General features: G+C 45.9%; 1 non-coding gene across 1 annotated transcript; it reads right to left on the reverse strand.

The window, feature by feature from the left end:
• Positions 1 to 6,274: 6,274 nt before the first annotated feature.
• Positions 6,275 to 6,346, reverse strand: TRNAC-GCA. Its single transcript has one exon. It is a non-coding gene; the product is annotated as a tRNA-Cys (tRNA).
• Positions 6,347 to 8,715: the final 2,369 nt, after the last annotated feature.

Genomic DNA, 8,715 nt, shown 5'->3' on the forward strand with positions numbered 1-8,715 from the left:
GCAAAAATCACACACATAGGCCGGGCACGGTGGCTCATGCCTGTAATCCCAACACTTTGGTAGGCGGAGGCGGGCGGATCACCTGAGGTCGGGAGTTCAAGATCAGCCTGACCCCATCTCTACTAAAAGTACAAAATTAGCTGGGTGTGGTGGCACATGGCTGTAATCTCAGCTACTTCTTGGGAGGCTGAGGCAGGAGAATCACTTGAACCCAGGAGGCGGAGGTTGCAGTGAGTCAAGATCGCTCCATTGCACTCCAGCCTGGGTAACAAAAGCAAAACTCACTCTTAAAAAAAAAGAAAAGAAAAGAAAAGAAAAAAAGAAAAAAAAATCACACATGTATCAAAGCAGAAATGACTCATTCCCTAAGCTGGGAGTTGAACCCGGGACACCACTGTAAAAAGACAAAGCCTTAGCTACTGAGCTACAGCATTAGGTTGTTTCTAGTGTTCTTCCCAGAAGGAGCCCAGAGCAGCCAATCTTGAGCTTGCAAAGGTTTTTTACTGTTGAAGATAATTTTTAGGGCTAACTATGATATAAACCCCCAAAATTCCATCCTCCAGTTGGTAGAAGTCAAAAGAAAGTACTTCCACATAGTCACAAGGTCAAACTCCCAAGGACATAAAACAAAACCAGAGGAAAATCTCATCCAGTTTTTGTTTCAGGGACCTGCAGGAAAGTCTGTAACTGACCAGTTTGCTAGGTTGGCTTGAACAGTGGGCTTCGGTCCTACACCCACATTTTATCCTTTGGATCCCTTTTTATGATAGAACAACAAAGACAAATTCATAGCACAAAGTACACCAGATTTGCTACAGCCTAAGAATAGCTTCACAAACCCTTTTTCCCATTAATCAAAACCTTGCAGAGGAGACAGTGACTTTTATCATTCATTCAACTGGTTTACATAGAAAGAGAGAGTCCAGAAGTCTAATTGGTAAGAAATTCTTGCCCTATTGCCAGCATGCTAGATTTCCGGGTTCCCTTTCTCTAAGTGGCTTTGATGGACTTGCTTGTTGCACCATGGCTATGGGGGTTAAGCCACATTACAAAGGAACCATAGGCAAAAAGCCTCTCAATTTTGCAAGATACCACCCAACTGGCTGGATAGGGAAACCAAATGACCATTTTCCTTTCCAGTTGCAGCAAAGTATGTGTGAAAAAACACAGACACTAGCCACCCTGCTCAGTCCCCAAAATCAACCTAGCAAGGCTCAAACTTGCCCCCGTTGGTCCATGTTGTCTTTGATCCACTCAAAGTGGAGTGGAATGATCTCTAACTAGGAGTTTCAACATGTGGTCTCTGGGCAAGATGGAACAGCAGACAGTCGCCCTGAGTGAAAGAAAAGATAGAAAAGGGAAAGGCGAGACAGAGAGAGGGAGGAAAGGGAAAGGAAGAAAGTGCTGCTTGCAGTGAGGCAGGGGAGGTGAGGAGCTCAGGAAAGCTAGAGAAAGACCGATTCATCGCAGCTATACTGAATCAAAAGTTCAGGAAGCTGCTTATCAGTCAGGAAGGAATCTTTTCCAGCAGTTCCATCAGCTCTCAAGTTTCCCCCTTTCAGGGGAAAAAAGCTCCCCGTGCCTCGTGACCCTGTATGTGCTCAATCCTGTCACCCACAGCTGTTAGCAAAGAGTGCAAGGTGAATTAATCCAAAGAGAATAGCAATTAACATCCTGTAGAACCAAATCCATCCTTTATTTTTGAGACAGGGTCTCACTCTGTCACCCAGGATGGAGTGCAAGTGGTGCAACTACATCTCACTGCATCCTCAACTTCTCAGGCTCAGATAATTCTCCCACCTCAGCCTCACAAGTAGCTGGGACCACAGGCATGCACCACCACACCTGGCTAACTCTTTTTTTTTTTTTTTGGTAGAGATGGGGTTTCACCATCTTTCCCAGGCTAGTCTCAAACTCCTGGTCTCAAGAAATCTGCCTACCTCACCTTCCCAAAGTGCTGGCATTACAGATATGAGCCACCATGCCCAGCCTGAATTCATTTTTAACCAAGAGGGGCCTTACCAAGGGGGACCATATAGGGTATCTTCCAACATTGCCATGGCATTTGTAAACTGTCATGGTGCTGGTGGGAGTGTCTTTTAGCATGCTAATGCATGATTAACATATAGTGAACAGTGAGGACCACCAAAGGTCACTTTCATCGTCATTTTGGTTTTGGTGGGTTTTGGCCAGCTTCTTGACTACATCCTGTTCTATCAGCAGGGTCCTTATGACCTATATCTTGTGTCAACCTCCTATCTCATCTTGTGACTAAGAATGCCCAGCCTCCTGGGATTGTAGCTCAGCAGGTCTCAGTCTCTTTTTACCTAGCCCGTATTCAAGATGGAGTCACTCTGGTTTGAATGCCTCTGACACCTTGATCTTAAACTTCCCAGCCATCACAACTGTAAGGAATAAAGTCCTATCGTTTAAGCCACTCAATCTATGGGATTTTTGTTATAGCAGTCTGAAGTAAGACACAAGGACTCCCTCAATTTTACCCAAGATCCTCTTTATTCCAGGAAAATTGAGTCTGGGAATGAACTCAGTTTAGGCAATTTGGTCAGAGGCAAAGATTTTCCACCTGGTTGGCCCTTGTCCAACCTCTATTCACCATACCTGGGATTAACTACAAGTAGGATTCTAGTGGCAGGACCAGGACAAGGGGGACCCCAGGTAACCATGCAGGTTTCCCCTTTTTTCTTTTTTCATTTCTAAGGACTTGTTGACCTAGAGAAATAAGCTGAGTCACAAAATATAATATTAAGTTAATACTTGAGCCAAAGTGAGCACAGCTGTCCAGGAAATGCTTCCAAGTTGCCTTGGGATATGCTCCATTTTTTGTAATAAGCAGGTTTTTTTCTTTGTTTTTTTTTTTTTGAGACGGAGTTTCGTTCTTTTGCCCAGGCTGGAGTACAATGGCATGATCTCAGCTCACCACAACCTCCGCCTCCAGGTTCAAGCGATTCTGCTGCCTCAGCCTTTTGAGTAGCTGGGATAACAGGCATATGCCATCACGCCTGGATAATTTTGTATTTTAGTTGAGACGGGGTTTCTCCACGTTGGTCAGGCTGGTCTCGAACTCACGACCTCAGCTGATCCGCCCGCCTCGGCCTCCCGAAGTGCCGGGATCACAGGCGTGAGCTACCGAACAAGCAGGTATTTATAGGTGAAGGGAATAAGGAGTGGACTGATAGAAAAATTGTTTGACAGGAATTCTCATTGGTTTACAGAAATAACATTGATAAGTGATTGGCTATACATTGTTGAACTATTGGGTATGAGTTAGGGTGTCCAGCCTATAGCATTGTTAGGTTAACTTATGGCTGGTTCACATCAGTCAGTTTAGAACCCATATAGAGGCCGGGTGCCGTGGCTCAAGCCTGTAATCCCAGCACTTTGGGAGGCCGAGACGGGCGGATCATGAGGTCAGGAGATCGAGACCAGCCTGGCTAACACGGTGAAACCCCGTCTCTACCAAAAAAATACAAAAAAAAACTAGCCGGGCGAGGTGGCGGGCGCCTGTAGTCCCAGCTACTCGGGAGGCTGAGGCAGGAGAATGGCGTAGACCCAGGAGGTGGAGCTTGCAGTGAGCTGAGATCCGGCCACTGCACTCCAGCCTAGGCCACAGAGCAAGACTCTGTCTCAAAAAAAAAAAAAAAAACCCATATAGTAAGTGGCTTCAAGTGCTGGCATTACAAGCATGAGACACTACACCTAGACAATGCAAGCTTTTTAAAAATAGCAACATTCATCCATTTATGAGGGCAGAGGCCTCATGACCTGAACACCTCCCATTAGGCCCCACCTCCCGCACTGTTGCATTGGGAATTAAGTTTCCAATACATGAATTTTGGGAGACACATGCAGACCATTGCAAATACCAAGAGATTTACCTGCCCTACTCCACAGTGCTTCATGCTGTTCTATAGTAACTTAGTACACCAAAACCAAAGTGCCCACGTGGGCACTTCATTCCAAATGACTCATGTGATATTCAGATCACCTATTTTGTTACTGTGTATCAATGACTGCCAGGTTCTAATTCCTGAATAGCCAGATGCTCACTGCTTTCGGTCCCAATAAAAGCACGTATCCAGTACCATATTCCTCTTACTTCCTTCACCCCACTCCTAGTACTAGTTTTCATACTCTCAGCATTCTGTCTCAAAAATAGAAACTGGCAACGGCTACTTGAATCAAATAAGGCAGTTACTGGCAGGATGTCGGAAAAAGCCTCACAGCACTAAAGGAAACCTAGAGATCTACACTCAGAAAATGGCTAGGACTAAAAGGCAGCCAAGTGGTCTGAATAATTTACCCCCACACAACATCCTGGTTAGGGAGCTGATAATACCCCCACTGAAAGCTGGCTGCAGCCACCAGCCCTGCTGCCAATGACAGCTCCGCATTCCCTGGAGGGCATTCCAAACTCTTCCTGCTTCCATGTGCCTCATTCCACATTCCAAGTCTCACAAGTACATGTGACTGGGCAGGCTTAGGGCACTTCTAGGGCCTATGGGAAGAAAAAAATCTGGTACTTTTGGCTTTTGTAGTGTAGTTAGGTCCTGGTTTCTACTCAGAGTCACATATAGATTTGGATTTCCCCCAAACATAGAAAAGAATTTCATATGTTGGGGGTGTAAAAAAGACAACTACAAATACCTTCCACAAGCAATGTAAGTGGGACTGAGTCTATGCCAGAATAAAAAATCGTGAAAATTGCTTGAGGCTGCCAGAGCCTGGGGAGGTTTTCTGGTAAAGGCCTCATCTGCTTCTTGTCTCTTTCTTTGCAGGAAGAAGCAGTCTAGCTGGAATGCTAACTCGAAGGCTGAGTAAGAATGACAGCAAGTCCACACAGTGGAATAATATTCAGCAATAATAAGAAATGAACTACCAAGCCACAAAAAGACATAGAAAGACCGTAAATGCTTATTGTTAAGTGAAAGAAGCCAATCCCAAAAGGCCACATAGTGTACGATTCCAACTGTAAACACTCTGGAAAAGGCAAAAGACAGAGATAGTGAAAAGGTCAGTGGTTGCCGGGGGGTTTGTGGGGAGGGAGGGATGAACAGGCAGGGTATTGGGGTGGGGGGGTTTCAGGACAGGGAAGCACTTCTGTATGATACTGTAATAGTGGATACAAGACATTATGCATGTGTCAAAACCCATAAAACTGTGCAGTGCAAAGAGTGAACCCTGATGTGAACTATAGATGTCAGGTAATGATAATGTATCAATATTCGTTCCTTAATTTTAACAAATGTACCACACTAATCCAAGACGTTAATGAAGGGGAAATGGGTGGGAGGGAACTGTCTGTACTTTATGCTTTCTGTACTTTCTGTACCTTTTTCTGTAAATCTTAAACTGCTCTGAAAAATAAAATCTTAATTTAAAAAAATGACAGCAGGTTGGGGCTACCTGGATTACGAATCAAAGACCACGTGATCTGTGTTCAAATGATTGACCTATGAGCCATTGTTTTTCTCTAACAACCGCCTTTTCACCCAGTAGTGATATCCAGAGCTCTCACACAGTAAGTCACCGACGTTTTCGTGGTCTTCCATGAAACCTAGAAGGTCTCCATGGCAGACAGACACCTTTCCTACCAGTCTCCTTCCTATCCTCTCCCTCCTCTGCCCACCTGGCAGCTGTCTGCACCTGTGGCTCTCAATCCCCTGCAGAGGACATCAGCTTTGATAATCAGGCCAGTTTGGGTGAAATGTCCTTTAGAACCATCCAGCATAGTTTTCCCCCAAATGTTCCTGTCAGAATCATCTAGTGTGTGCTGGGTGGGAGGAGGCAGAAGGAAGAGCGGAGGTACGCGTTGCTTTTAAAACGAAATATCCAGTGCTCTCCTCAGACCTACACATCGGAGCCTCGCGCTGAGGTTCAGGTACTCTGCGCAGGAGCAGCGCCCAGGCGGGTCTGGTGCCCTCAGGCTTCATTCAATCTGCTCCCCCGACTTCCTGCCTGTTTCTCCCTTGGAAAGATAAATAGTAAACAAGAGCTCCCAAAGCACAAATGGCCACCCTGGGTCATGATGAAAGCCTCCTAGAGCCATTTCCTGAGCCAGATTACCTTTGAGCCTCCTTCGCTCCTTTTCCTTCGTCTTCCCCTCCCAGTCCACAAGCCACTTGGATGAAATTAGTCACCAAATATGGCTAATTTAAACACCTAAAAACTCACCTAATATGTGGGCTGATGGTTACTTGGGTGGACTCAGAATGGTCGAGTTCATAGGGTATCCTGAAGCAGAAAGAAAACCAGTAGGGGGCACCCGGATTTGAACCAGGGACCTCTTGATCTGCAGTCAAATGCTCTACCCCTGAGCTATACCCCCACGGCCCACACAATTCCCAGCTGGCATTATTTCACCATGTTGCAATGCCCGGGTGCCCTACACTGCACAGCAATCCTCGTTCACTCCCACTGAGCCGGGAGGATCTGCTGGCTGCATCCCTCACACCCACGCCTTCTGTCCTCATTTCCCCCGGCGGCTGTTTCCTCCTGGTGGGATGATTCCTCCGCAGGCTCTTGCAGTCGCTGCCTTTTCTTCCATCTGTATGAAATCAGTTATCGCTGGCCCATCTGCTTTTTGTCCTGTGGGTTTATACCTTTTTAAAAATCGCTTTCTTTTAATTAGGAAAATATTCTTATTTTTAAAAGTTGTATAGTTCAGTAAAATCTTCACATAAACAAAATAAAATAGATACAACATTACCGTATTTTAGTAGGAAAAAAGTTTTAGGAAAAAACTCTAACCATAACTTAAATTCCACGACCTCAAATCTAACATGCGCTGTTATACATAGCTTTAAAAAATTAATATTCTCAGATTAAATCCAAGATGGTCACAATTACTAAGAATTTGTTTTGTTTTTATTTTTCATTTTTAATTGCATTTTTATTATTTTCTTTTTACTTCCTTTACTTGTAACATTTCCCTCCTCAAGAAGGATTTGTTGAAAATGTACAGTTTTCTCGTGTTCTTTTTTTTTTTTTTTTTTTTTTTGAGACGGAGTCTTGCTCTGTAGCCCGGGCTGGAGTGCAGTGGCCGGATCTCAGCTCACTGCAAGCTCCGCCTCCCGGGTTTACGCCATTCTCCTGCCTCAGCCTCCCGAGTAGCTGGGACCACAGGCGCCCGCCACCTCGCCCGGCTAGTTTTTTGTATTTTTGGTAGAGACGGGGTTTCACCATGTTAGCCAGGATGGTCTCGATCTCCTGACCTCGTGATCCGCCCGTCTCGGCCTCCCAAAGTGCTGGGATTACAGGCTTGAGCCACCGCGCCCGGCCAGTTTTCTCGTTTTTAAATTATGTAATTTTGGCTGGGCGTGGTGGCTCACGCCTGTAATCCCAGCATTTGGGGAAGCTGAGACGGGTGGATCACCTGAGGTCAGGAGTTCAAGACCAGCCTGGCCAACATGGTGAAACCCTGTCTCTACTAAAAATACAAAAAATTAGCCGGGAGTGGTGGCTGGTGCCTGTAATCCCAACTACTTGGGAGGCTGAGGCAAGAGAATCGTTTGCACTGGGAGGCAGAGGTTGCAGTGAGCTGAGATCGCGCCACTGCACTCCAGCCTGGGAGACAGAGGAAAACTCCGTCTCAAAAATACATACATACATACATACATACAGTAATTTCTTCCTTTACTACTTGTGTGTTAGTAAAAAAAAAAAAAAAAAAAAAGTTTACGGCATGGTAGACATATCCTTTTGGCTGTCAGGGCCCTCGAACCATGTCATTTCAAAATAAAATAATGTCATGATGCTTTGATGAGCTGAGAATTTGAATAATAAAGTTGTGTACTCACACTGTATTGTTAGGAAAAGCTTTTTGAGGACTGAAGAAAAATAACCTCCGACCTAGAATCCTGAACCTAGGTAAACCGACCGCCAAACGCGCGGGCGAAATAAAGCCGTTCCAGATGCACACCACCTAGGCGCGTGTATTAGACCGGAGACTCCCTGAAGGAGCAGCCAGGGAGAGCCAAGGGGAAGCCGGGGACGCCCCGCGCCGCCGCAGCCTCCCCTGTCCCCAGCGGAAGGTGCCCTTGGTCACTAGGCCCTTCCTCGTGAAGCCCGCAGGCATCTCCAGCCGCGCGCAACCCTGAGCGCTCCCGTCGCCACCCACCGAGGCACAGGTGCCTTCTCCGTGAGCCGGGCCCCAGGCACAGCCACTCAGCTCTGCAACAGCCCCACGCGTCCCCAGCCCGCCCTCGCCGCCGCACCCTGGGGAGCCACCCATGCGCGTCGGAGCCGCTGTCACAGCCCCCACCAGCTCCGGCGCTGGGATTACAGGCGTGAGCCACCGCGCCTATCACTTGTTATTCCCTTGCTCAGTTTTCCTAACAGTCCTTATTAGGTCTGCATTAGAGTAATATTGATTTTTGTTAATGATCCTCTCCCACCCTAGGATAGAAGCCCCACGAAGGCATAAATTTAATCTGTGTTGTTCTATGTTCCCGGTGCTTACTCACCAATCAAAAGTATTTGTTGAATAAACGGATGAATAAACAGTAAACAAAGAAAGAGATAATTATGTAGATAAATTTAAACATAAATGTTATATATAAAAATGATAAATAACTACAGTTTCTCGGGTTTAAGAACATGTGGTGGAGAGAGGGTGTAATATACCAGGTAATAATACAAGAAATATGAGAGTTCTGAGGGAAGTTAAAATACTCCAAATTCCCTATCTTAGTTTAC

This window comes from Theropithecus gelada, chromosome 3, assembly GCF_003255815.1.
Source record: "Theropithecus gelada isolate Dixy chromosome 3, Tgel_1.0, whole genome shotgun sequence".
Classification (NCBI taxonomy): domain Eukaryota; kingdom Metazoa; phylum Chordata; class Mammalia; order Primates; family Cercopithecidae; genus Theropithecus; species Theropithecus gelada.